We start from the raw sequence: 13,624 nt of genomic DNA, 5'->3' as shown, positions 1-13,624 counted from the left end.
GAGATATATCAATAGTTAATGATTATTTACTCTGCTGAGATTTTGATTAGTATTGCCTTTAATACATGTGTAGATCAGTTAGAGAACTGACATCTTAAGAATATTGAGATTTCTAGCCAATGCTCATATTTAGGCCTTCTTTAAACTGATTTTTAGTTTTCAGTATATAGATCGCACATATCCTATGTCAGATTTATACCTAATTATTTCATGTTTCTATATTATTTAAGTAGGATTATTTTAAATTTCAATTTCTGATTGTTCTTTGATAGTAAATAGAAATTCAATTTACTTTTGTATATTAATCTTATATTGCAACATACTAAGCTCCCTTATTCTATCTCTAATTCACTGAGAGTTTTTACAGTAGTAGATGTTGAATTTTGTAACATGCTTTTTATACTTCTATTGTGATGAAAATATTTTACATGTAATTTGTTAGTATGGAGAATTATTAACTGCTTTTTGAATGTTAAGCCAACCATACTTCACTTGATCACAATTTGTTATCATTTTTATTATTGTTGGAAGGATTTGTTAATATTTGGTTAAAATTATTTGCATCAATGTTCATGAGGAGTATTGATCTGTAGTTTTCTTTTGATATTTGTCTGCTTTTAGTAACAGAATAATGCTGGCTTCATAGAGTGAGTTGGAAAGTACTTTCTCCTCTTCACATTTCTGAAAGAGTTTGTTTAGAATTGCTATTATTTCTTCTTTTAATGTTTGATTGAATTCTCCAGTAAAACAATTTTGTCCTGGTTTTCGTTTATTTTTTCTTTTTTTTTAACCATTTTTTTAATTGAAGTATTGTTAATTTACAATGGGTTTTTCCCTTTGGAACATTTTAAATTACAGTTTCAATTACTTTACAGATATTAATTACTCAAAATATCTATTTCTTATTGAGATTGCTTTGGTGGTGTGTTTCAAGAAATTTGTCCATTTAATCTACATTGTCATATTTATTGTCATAAAATTATTACAGTCCTTCTCTATTAACTTTTAATATCTGCAGAATCTGTAGTTATTTCACTTCTCTAATTCTTGCCATTGATAATTCAATCTTCTCTCTGTCTTTTTTTTCTGATTCCTCTGACTAGAGCATTGTAAATTATATTGATCTTATTAAAGAATCATTTTGGTTTTACTTTTTTTCCATCGTTAGTCGGTTTTCCATGTTGTTGATTTTCTTTCTATTTATTTTCTTTCTTCTTCTTACTTTGGGTTTAATGACCTCTTTTTCTCATTTCTTAAAGTTACTGTTGAGGTAATTGATTTGGCACCTTTCTTAGTTTCTAATATAGATGGCTATTGCTATAAATAAATAGTCCCTCTAACTTTTGCTTTTAAAAATTTGCTTTTTCACTTACATTCAGTTCAAACTTTTTATAATTCCCTTTTTGATTAACTTTATAATCCATGGATTAGTTATAAATGTATTATTTAGCTTCCAATTTTGTAAATTTCTAGAGAGCTTTCTGGTATTAATTTCTAATTTAATCACACTGTAGTCAGAGAACATACTTTGTACTATTAGAATCTTTTCAAATTTCTTGAGACTTACTTTATGGTCCAAAATACAGTGTTATTTCCTCTTAGTTATATAGGTTAGCCCATGCAATATGAGAGTGGGCTACATAAGAACATGGATACTGGAATGTATGTTGGCTATTATAAGTGTCTATTATGTATTAGTCTACATGCAACTGGAGACCCAACATGTCCTTATGGAACTTACATTGTATTCAGGGGTGCTAAAATAAAAACATAAACTAATAAGTGAACAAATGAATTATAGATTGTAATAAGTACTATGAAACACATAATCAGGATGTGGGAATAAAACATAAATGGGCTGACTGGTGCTATTTTACCCAGGGTAACCAGGAACAGACTGTCAATAGAAGGACAAATGAGTATTAAGCATGGAATATATCAGTCATTCAAATAGCTGAGGAAAGAGAAATATCAGCAGAGGGAAAGATCTTGGTATTGGAGAGAAAGAATATAGTCAGTACTTAAGAGTAAATCTCACAAATATATAGGATCTGCATGTGGGAAACTATGAAAGACTAATGAAAGAAAGAAAGAAAATCTAAAAAAAAGATTGAGAGATAATCTGTGTTCATGGGATGAAAGACTCCATATTTTTACAATATCAATCTTCCCAGTTTGACCAATAGATTCAGTGAAATCCTGAACAAAATCCTAGATAATTTTATAGATATTAAACAACTGATTCTAAAATTTATATGGAAATACAAAAGATCTATCATAGCCCACACAATACTGAAGAAGAACAAAGGTGGAAGACTCACAGTATCTGACTTTAAGAATTACTATAAAACTATCAATACATTAATCAAGGCATCTGGAAGTACTGAAAGAATAGACACATAAATCAATGGAACAAAACTGAGTGCCCAGAATATACCCACACAAATATCATCATCTTTAGAAGACAGCTCATCAGTCTCTTATAAAGCTAAGCCTCAATTAACATATGACACAACAGTCATAATCTTAGGTATTAACCTGACTGATTTAAAACATATTTCCATGGAAAAACTTGCACATAGATTTTATATCATCTTTACTCATAATCACCAAAAACTGGAACCAACCAATTTGTTCTTCAATTGGTGATTGAATGAATAAACTGTGGTACATCAATAGTATGGAATACTATTCAACAATCAAAAGGAACAAGCTATAATTCCTCACAGCAAAATAGATGCATCTTAAAGGCATATTTCTAAGCATAAAATCAAGGCTGAGATTGCTATAACTTGTATAATTCCATTGGAATGACAGTTTGAAAGAGGTAGAACTGTAAGATATGGAAAACAAGTCAATAGTTGCCAGGGGTTTTAGAGAAGAGAAGGGTTGCCTTGGTGAAGCACAAGGAATTTTTAGGATGGTGAAACTATTCTGCATGATACTGCATGATACACAAGATCATCTGTTTCTCAAAACTCATATTGCTTTAAAGAAAAAGTGAAACTTAAAGTTTCTAAATTAAAAATAAAATCCACTAGGAGGGTGGGGGATTTCTAGATTGATTTCAGACTGTGGAAAAAATATCTGTTCCACAAATATATTACAGAACCACATTGAAGGTGGTGAAAACAGGAGTGTTGACCTCAGTAACTTTAAAAATGACTGGAAGCTGTAAGTCTAATGACAAAAGGAACTGTATATAAGCACTGTAGTCTAGTAAGTAAAGTCATTTCTCATGGGGGTATGAGTTAACAATTTTGAAACTGCTGTACATGTATATGGAATTGATAAAATTAAATAAATGGATGGTGGCGGCATGGAGGTTCCTTAAAATCTAAAAATAGAGCTACCATATGACTCAGCTATCCCACTCCTAGGCATATACCCAGAGAAACACACAATTCAGAAAGATACATGCACCCCTATGTTCATTGCAGCACTATTTACAATAGTCAGGACATGGAAGTAACCTAAATGTCCATCAACAAAGGAATGGATAAAGAAGATGCAGTACATATATACAATGGAATATTACTCAACCATAAAAAGAACAAAATAATTAATGCCATTTGTAGCAACATGGATGGACCTAGAGATTGTCATACTGAGTGAAGTAAGACACAGAAAGACAAATATCATATGATATCACTTATACGTGGAATATAAAAAAAGGATACAAATGAACTTATTTACAAAACAGAAGTAGAGTCACAGATACAGAAAACAAACTTATGGTTACCAGGGATAAGGGGGAAGGGATAAATTGGGAGATTGAGATTGACATATATACACTATATATATAAAATAGATAACTAATAGGGACTTACTGTATAGCACACCGAACTCTACTCAATATTCTGTAATGGCCTATATGGGAAAAGAATCTAAAAAAAGAGTGGATATATGTATATATATATAAGTAATTCACTTTGCTGTACACCTGAAACTAACACAACATTGTAAATCAACTATAATCCAACAAAAATTTTAAAAATTAAAAAATTTTTAAAATTTAAATAAATAAATAAACAAATGGATGGTGGCTGTTGGGAACCATTCATGTATACATATACATGTGTGTATGTGTTTATATATGAACTGAATATACGTATATGTGTATGTATATGCATATGGACTGAAAATGTAGATTTTTGTAGATATAAAAATAAGGGAATTTATCTTAACTAAGTTTCAAAATATGTTTGCATCATAGCTCTCCTGTGTTTTACAGTAAGGGTGGATCATTAGTCTATAGTATTTCTTTTCTGAGATTAATGTTCATATTCTTGTTTAATAGCCGTGGTGATAGACTTTATGTTGTTATATGCTGAGATCATTTTGACTGATTCGGCAATGGAGTTATTTTCCACAGGCTGGTAATTAGGTTTAGTGACAGGCAATACAACAAAATGAATCTTTAACCAAATAATGCAATCACAGTGTGTTAATTCCAAACAATTTCTTTAGAATGTTAATTTGCTTCTGATTATATTATAGTTACAGGTTTGGGGTATTTTTTAAGACTATTTTCTTCCAGGGATTTTAGGTCCCCAGGAAAATTGAGAGGAAGATACAGAGATTTTCCATATATCCTTTGCCCCAGACACAGACTTAGACTCCCCCATTATTAACATTCTCCACCAGGGTGATTTGTTACAAATCATTTGTTACAACTAATGAACATACATTTTCACATCACAATCATTCAAAGTCTATGGTTTACCTTAGGGTTCACCTTTGGTGATGTACATTTTATGGTTTTGGGTAAATGTATAATGACATGTATTCATCATTATACAATCATACAGAATATTTTTACTGCCCTAAAAGTCCGCTGTGCTCCACCTATTCATTCACGTCAGATTTTATTTTATTTTGTGTTGCAGACTCTGTAGAAACTAACCTAAACCTTAATATGAGAATCTCCTAAGAGCTTCTCTTTCACCAAATTGAAACCAAATTTACTTACAGCACTTTCTGGATGTGGTAAATACTTGAGGAATCACCTGGCTCAAATCCAGCAGGATTTACATAAATAATAGGAAAAGAACAAACAGCCTCTGACTGAGAAAAATCTGACTTTACCTCAAGTCTGTAGTCTGGCTTTAGACTTCTGGCATCTGGATCTCTTCTATTTGCAAACATCTATGTTACCTCTGTCAAAAGGTATATTTTAGCTTTTTTCTTGTGTTTCATATTGGCCCTAAGTCAATCCCAATGCGAATATCTTTAAGGATACAAAATCTATTTGTGCATTGACCTGAAAGTTTAAGTCTTAGACTTGACTTTTAGCATATGAGATTTTTAGGAGTTCCAACTTCCTGACTTTATGCTAGACTTTCTTCAATCTCTAAATAGTCTAAAATGGTAACATCTGTCTGTGATTTTGTAAACCAAACGAAATCAGGGTATAGAAATTGGCCTAGAATTTAATTGGTCTTAAAAAGCAACTAGGAAGCTGAAACAAGTCTTGTACTTGCTCCTTTCATTTGTTAAACCTCACAGTAATTCTTTTATGTGGTCTGACTTTGCTTGTACAATATAATGTCAATGATTATTATTCAGCATAAATTACATGCTTTGTTTATGCTTGAGATGTTTAACTACTTTAAGTTGTCCTACAACAATATCTATCTTAAATTATATTTCCTAAGAGACTAGAACCATGTCTCCTTACTTGATTATATTTACTAAGTTAAGAAATATTTACTGTGCTTTAAGAACTGTTCTAGATATTAGGAATAAAATAATGAGCAAGAAAGATATGATTTTTGCTTCACGGATCCTATCAATAGGGAAGACTGAATATTATACAAACAGGCATGTTAATCGCTATGACAGAAAATTTCAAGGTGTTGTGGGAAACCATTTTTCCACAGTACTTTGAAAAATTATTTTTAAAAATGAGGGTTAAACTAAGATACGGTAATTGAACGATAACCTTGATCATAGGCTAAGATGTCTTTAAAAATCAGTTTGTAAAAGTCAAGCCAAATTGAATTCATTAGACAGAATTGGAAATTCCAGGTAAAAAAAAGAATATATATATATATATATATATATATATATATAAAATTTTGTAATTAAAATTTATTCATTTTTAAAGATTAAAATACCTACATCAAATCAAATCTCAAGTGATTATCAAGAGACTCTAGCTTCCTTAGTAACCTATGTCTTATTATCCATATATATATATATATATATATATACATAGCTGATATGTTGCATCTATCTATATTTTAGCTTCTACAACCTCTTGGAAGTAATGCATGTCATTAAAATATTACACTTGTATGAAATCATAATTGAATTTATTTTTCCTAAGTTTATGTATGTGAAAGAGTGATTGCATTTATTTGGCATAATCTATCAAGGGATTGGCTTCCTTTGTACTGCTAACTTTTTGACTTAGTCCATGCCCATCTTTTCAGGGCTACACATTAAATAGAATTTATAAATATCCTAAGCTCTAATTAATTACCGTGCTAGATAATGTGGAATCAACAGTGAAAACAATAGACTGAGTTCTCATTGCACAGAACGTTGCGCTTCATTTTGATGGAAGGTGGGGCTGTGAGTAGACCCATGCAAATAATTAAACAGTTGTGACAAATGGTATAAAAGACAAGTAAAAAACGCTATCAAAGTGACAATGGAGATGTGTAAATCAAGCTTGAGTGTCATAAAAATTGTCTCTAAGTAAAGGAGACTGACTCTAAGACAAGAAGAGTAAGCAGGCATTGAGAGGCAGTGATTTGTGTGAGGGGTAGTGGGAGAGGAATTAGACAGGATGGGATGGTAGGTAGAGTTAGTAACTTGGCCTTGAACATGAAAGAATTTGGTGCTGTCCAGAAATTGAAAGAAACCAATATTCTTGCAATAAAAGAGTAAATGAAAAGAAAAATTAAAAAGTTGGAAATTGCAGGTCACACTTAGTGTATTAATTTATTTTAAGAAAACAGGATTTTTTTCTTTTGTTGTGGTCATCCATTTACAATGCTTGGTGTCAGTTTATTTATCTCTTGTAAAAATAAAATACAGTGTGTGTGTGTGAGTTGTGAAAAAAGCAACAACAGGATTTTTAAGAAGAAAAGCTATATTCATTGATTATATTTTTAACAATATCAATTTTACTACTTTTTGAGCAGAGGATTGGAGAGAGATGAGAATAGAACCAGACATATCAATTAGAAGGCTTTTAAAATAGTTTGAGTAAGTAATTTAGGAGTTTGGGATTAAAATATACACATTACTATACATAAAATAGATAACCAACAAGGACCTACTGTAGAGCACAGGGAACTCTACTCAATATCTTGTAATAACCTATAATGGAAAATAATCTGAAAAAGAATATATATATATATATCAATATAGAAAAGAATATATATATGTATAACTGAATAACTTTGCTGTACACCTGAAGCTAACACAACATTGTAAATCGACTATATTTCAATAAAAATTAAAAATAAAATAGGTCGAGTAACTTGTAGTAAGATGAGTAAGATGAGAAGAAGGGAACATTTTAATAGAAATTCACTCAAGTGGAGATAGGTTCAAGGTGGCTAATGAGAGAGTGGTTTCAAGAATTCTCCCCAGGTTTCTGCCATGAGTACTGGATGTCCATTGCTTATATGAGGAGCACGGTAAAAGAAATATGTTTGAGGGATGGCACTGAGGGTTTGGTTTCACACATGCTGTATTTGTGTATTTATGAGACATCCAAGTGACGATATCAGATAGATGTATGTTCCAGAGCTTAGAAGAGAATCTGGAAGTAAAATGTGTGATTCTTCTGCATATTTATGGTATTTAAAGCTAGAATAGTGGCCACTAACCTAAGTAGAGGGTACAGAATGAGAAGAAAAATGGCCTTATATGGAATCCCAGGTAATTGAAAATTTGGCAATTTTTGAAGCAGCTAAGTTGAGGGAAAGATGGTAATAAAGACTTTAAGAGATAGTCCAGATAGTTGGGTGAAAAACTAGGAGAGTTTTATATGTCCGATTTCAGGTAAAAAGTATTTCCAAAGACAATGTTAAACTGTGTTAAATGCTACTGAGAAATTCAGACATCTTAAATAATAATATCTTCCAATGGTCCATTCACATACATGCTTTATTACTGCCCCCTCCCCTTTTCCTCCTCAACCTTATCCAGCTTCCAAAACAAAGTAAAATGTTTCTTGATCATTTCCATTTTTTGTTGTTTTTGGAAAGTACCTCCATGTTTCTAAATAATTTGCTTATACCTCTAGTTTTTGATCCATTAACTCAAAATGCATTCATCTTTCTTATTAAGAAAATAAGCACATCTTTTTAACCATGTTACAAAGATATTTATATTTTAATACTTTTATTCTTTAACTGTTAAATCATCTAGTCCAATTTCTAGGCCTAATTTACTGGAATCATCCTGTAATTTATTTTTGTTTGTTTGCTTTCAAAAACTATTTTGATGTCTCATTCTCAATTTTCATTGATAATTTAATTGACATTAAGGTCTTCTTATTAACATTTATACTTCATTAGGGGATATATAAGTTTTGGCCCTCATCTCCCCTATCAATTTTTGCCACTTTTCTTCCACATGCCTTTGTCTTTCAGAAATTTGCCAAATCCTTATTCTGCTTATATCCACACTTAAGCTCCACAAATATACACAGAAAATGTATTTAGTTTGTCTGTTGTGTACCTATTATTCCAAAACTTTTAGGTGATGACAGACACAAATTTATATGCCCAACATTCCTTCTTGAGCTAGATTGGATTTTGAAAGCCCATTGGCTTTGCAACAAGGGCTCTCAGAGTGGGCTTATATACTGATGTTGACGGGAAAGCAAATTCTGAGCAGGTGAACTGCTGAAGTTTTAGGAGACGGGTAAATATGGAAGTGGGTATTGGTCAGGAAGAAAGTTATGTGTTTCACAGCCTAGACAGAAGGACTTAGCCTTTTCTTTTAGAATTTGCAGTTCCCTCATTCCTTGGGAAATTTTAGTTGCCTGGAGATTTTAAGATTCCATATATATGTAGGCTCTGGGTATAGTGTAAATGCAGGACAGTATTGTTAGTAGGCTTCCAAAAAGCATGCTTAGTGATGATGGGCATTTGTTACCATTATATTTAAATACAGCAATCCTTCTTTCCGGCTGTCTTGAAAGATATGATTTGTAATAATTACAAGGTCCATAATCTGTATGAAAACTGGTATTTCCAAGTCCTGGTATATCCTCTACATATAAATTGAATTTTTTCCTAAGTAAACGGCCCCAAATAAAAATTAATTTGCCATTTATAAGCCGAATTACAAAATATTCCTGAGATCATTTAGCTCCAATAAGACTTTACATTATACAGAAAAGTCTTCCAGAAACTTTGAGATTCCTTTATGCACTTTTCCTCTAAATCATTTATGAAGATATTAGGTAAGACATATACTGGCACTGCTCCCTAAGGAACATTGGTGTTACACTTCTTTATTTAGAAAAGTACCTACTTATTCCTAACCTTTCATCTTGTCTCTAAGCTAGTTTTGTATCCATGACAAAACAGTTCCCCAGATACCAGATTAAAAAAATTTTTAATACATTTTGGTACATTATTTTATCAATGATATTTTTTGAGTCTCAGTAGTTATATCCACTGATTGCTTTTACTGACATGGTTTCATGGGATTTTTTTGCTCGCCTTAAAAGCTTTCATGATTTACCTTTTATGGCTCACTTACATACCTTCTTTAATGAGACCCAGGAACTAATACACTAATATATTTTGTTGCTAATATTCATTGAGAACTCCCTTTATTAATCAATTAATTTTCTTGGAATGCTATTGGACTCTATTGTTTTATTTATTTCAGAACATCTTATTCCAAAGCCCTTTGATAAGAGAGCATTACTTTAGTCATCCATAGTAAGTTGCACATTACAAGAAAACATCTTATTTCTAATGTGTACCAACCAAAGTTTATTTTGAGGACTAATGTTTTTTACTTCTCAGATGTTTCCCTATAACTCAGAGCTGGACATGTCCAAAGTGTTTACGACATTAACTCACTGACTATTCAGTATTTTTCATAGGTCTCATGCAAGGTATTTTCTTTTTTACCTATCCTGAAAGCAGGAAAACCCCATCAGGAATTGATGGAGACAAAAACTTGGGATATTTGGCATATCCTTAGCTCCCTATTCACTATTCAACCCACTTGAGGAGGGGTGTCAGACAATATCAGCAGAAATGTAGTAAGTCTCACAATATCAAGCACAAGCATAAATTTGGTATTATAATGCTTATTGCAAACCTACAGAGTAAGCAAAAAATAGTTGCACACAATTCATTGCACACAATATCCTTGATTCTCAAAAACAAAGCTAAACTATTTTTATCATGCTCTTAAAAGAAACAGAACAAGAGACACCTGCACGTGGGTGTTTGATATGCTCTTTTTCTCATACCTACAGCTGAGACAGACAGATTAATATACATAGTTCCTGGGTCAATTTCCATAGTTTTCACAAATATTCATTTAGTGTTTTTACACTTGGTTGAGATCTGTATCTATAGTTATATCTTTATCTATTTCTTCTTCCTGACCTCCTCTTTGTCTGATATTCTGACCAAGGGATTACACAACATGGCTCATTCACAGATATATCATTTTGTTTTTGCTTTCCTCCAGCTTTTCCCACAAGCTCTGTCTTGTTTGAATTACACTGCTGTGGAAACCACTTCACCACCTATCTCTCCTTCTTCCTGACCCCCAAATTTTCTGGGAACTGTAATTCATTTATGAAGATAAAATGTAATAAAAATATCTGGCCATTTAAAAATTAATAGAATGCAATAGAGAGACACTAAGTTAAGAGCCTGGGTCTTAACACTAGAGGATGGGCAAAGGGGTTGGGACAAACTTGTTTTCCATCAGGTCTACAGTGTGAGTTCCTCAAATGACAGCAAAAAAGTCAGTACTAATCACCAATATGGAATGACACTTCAGGTTCATATATCTTCTAAACAATAAAAATCCTTCCCAGATTCTGGTTGCAGTTTGGCTTCAAATAGAAAATCATTGTCAAAGGCTACTGTAAGCTTTTGAGTCTTCTTAAGTATTTTAAGGGTATTTTGAGATGCTGAGAAGTGATATTCAAGCAGAAAATTGAGGGTGTGATTTTTTTTTTTTTTTTGAAAGCAAAGGGCAAATGAGTTTTTTTTTTTTTTTTTTTTTTTGACCAGTATTCTTTATTTATTTATGGCTGTGATGGGTCTTCGTTTCTGTGCGAGGGCTTTTTCTAGTTGCGGCAAGTGGGGGCCACTCTTCATCGCGGTGCGCGGGTCTCTCACTATCGTGGCCTCTCCTGTTGCGGAGCACAGGCTCCAGACGCACAGGCTCAGTAATTGTGGCTCACGGGCCTAGCTGCTCCGCGGCATGTGGGATCTTCCCAGATCAGGGCTCGAACCCGTGTCCCCTGCATTGGCAGGCAGATTCTCAACCACTGCGCCACGAGGGAAGCCCGAGGGTGTGATTTTTGACATAGAACTTGAAGGATGTCTAAAATGTCAACCAGGCAGAGATGCAAGAAGAGTGAGGACATTCCAGGCAAAAAAAAAAAAAAAAGAGCAAAACAACAACAACAACAAAAAACCACTGTGAGCAGAGGAGGAAGAACCAAGTAGTATTAGGAGGACTATAAGAACTTCCGTTTGACTGCAATGTAACTATATGGGGGACTAATGGGCAACAGGGATAAAAACATTGCTGCCATGTCATAATGCACCTTGTGGAGGTTGTGTGTGTGTGTGTGTGTGTATGTGTGTGTGTGTGTGTGTGTGTGTGTGTGTGTGTGTGGTGGCAATAGGAAGCCATTAAAGGCTTGGGGAACAAGGGTCATGACCAGAGGTGGGCTTTTGAAATCCAAATGTGACAATTGTCTTATGATGCTTGGAGTAGGGAGAGGCTGGAGGCAGATGGTTCATAAGGTAAAATATTGGGCTTGCTAAGAGGTTATGAGATATAAAAAAGGATAATGTTTTGGAGAAAAAAATAATCAATTGCTATTTTATTTCCTGTAGATATTTTTACCCTGTGAGTTTTCACCTACAGAATAAATGCCATGCACTGCTTCAGAGGGCAGAGAGGCACTGCCTAGTTAGAACAAAGGAATCACTGCTCAACTTTGGGTTTCAAATAGAAATATATTTCGGATCCAGTTTAGAGTTATTGGTGCTTCTGTTTGTTTTCTCTGGGAATTGATTGGGCAGTTAGCCCGCATAAATATTTTGGGTATATACACTCATCAGATTTTCTAAGGGTGTGTGCCTACAGGACGTACTTTAACAATTGTAGCCCTATGTATCTTTTCAAGAAGGCTGTGATATTTCTGTTGTTTTTCTATTCCAAATCTGACATTTTCTTTCAAAGGAAGTTTGTATTGGCTCACTCTCACCTTGTTATTCAGAAACAGAGCTTCTGAGAGCTCCATTCTCCAGAGAGCAATAGATCAATGTGGGAGCTCACATTTGTTTGGATGTATGTCAGGTAATCATAGTACAGCCTCTGACTATTGACTGAGCAAAGAGGAAGCAAAAAATCCGGATATTTTCCATTGGAATCACACATCCTAAGGATATTTCTGCAATAAAATGGAAACGTGAGTTTTTCACTCGTTTTCAAAAATCAACTTGTTAATCCATGACCCATAAAAATGAATTGTGGCTTGGATGGTCGTTATACTTGAAAGGCTTTCTTTAGCACTGCACTGTTTTATTTCTATGTTGTAATTTTCCCATGAGATGTTGCTCATTTCAATGCTGCCAGCTTCTCTAAATATGCATTACTTAAATATTTTGATATATACTAATACTACTGCGTTCATGTTTACATATACCTAAAATGGAAAACTAAAAGATGACTAATTATAGACCATACAAAACAGAGCAAAATTAATAAAACATGAGATTTTGTACTCTCTCGGATTCCCAAGGCCAGGTTTAAAGGCTCAATTATCAGTCAGTTGATTTTCCTTTAATATGAGATAATTATTAATAATACTTAACTAATACTTGATTAATGCTTTGTAACTTTTAAAACACTTTCATACACACTGTATTAGCCTCATGATAGCTCTTTGCAGTATCCTCTGTTCATTTTTCCCTCTGGTCATTGAAGCCCCAGTGAGATTAAGTTACTTTTCCCTGCTTATAATTAAAAATGTGGAGCTAGAACATTTCCTTCTCTGTCTAGCTGTGTGTGAGCTCTTTCCCTGATACGTCATATTGCCTCTCTGGACCTCACAGTACCTCATCCTTGACCTTAAGAGCATAACTTGTACCCACACCTCTCTACAATCAGCTGCCTCACAATTGCATCTCCTGGTCACAAGTGGGCTGGTCAGGTGGGGAGCCATAGAGAGGAAACATCTCCCAGCACACTTAAAATTACAGTGAGTCAGGAACATCGTCTTTGTGCAAGGCATCCTGCCTGCTTATTTGTTTCATGAGTGAAAGCATCTCTTCTATGAAAAATGAAAAGATCATTATGAACACCAATTTAAATTAGAGTAGGCAGATTAAATCTGTAAAAGACAAAAAAAAAATTAATCACCTGTGGCAACTGTCAT

At 33.3% G+C, this 13,624-nt stretch overlaps 2 long non-coding RNA genes across 2 annotated transcripts in view; both read right to left on the bottom strand.

Moving 5' to 3' along the window:
• Positions 1–13,624, bottom strand: part of LOC309667006 — a 1,642,277-nt gene that overhangs the window by 253,319 nt on the left and 1,375,334 nt on the right. The gene's annotated exons all lie outside the window — the stretch shown is intronic.
• Positions 1–13,624, bottom strand: part of LOC309666972 — an 85,665-nt gene that overhangs the window by 12,140 nt on the left and 59,901 nt on the right. The gene's annotated exons all lie outside the window — the stretch shown is intronic.

Source organism: Balaenoptera physalus (assembly GCF_965194825.1).
Source record: "Balaenoptera physalus genome assembly, chromosome: 9".
Classification (NCBI taxonomy): domain Eukaryota; kingdom Metazoa; phylum Chordata; class Mammalia; order Artiodactyla; family Balaenopteridae; genus Balaenoptera; species Balaenoptera physalus.
The sequence above is the reverse complement of the archived record's forward strand: the minus strand, read 5'-3'. Positions and strand labels throughout refer to the sequence as shown.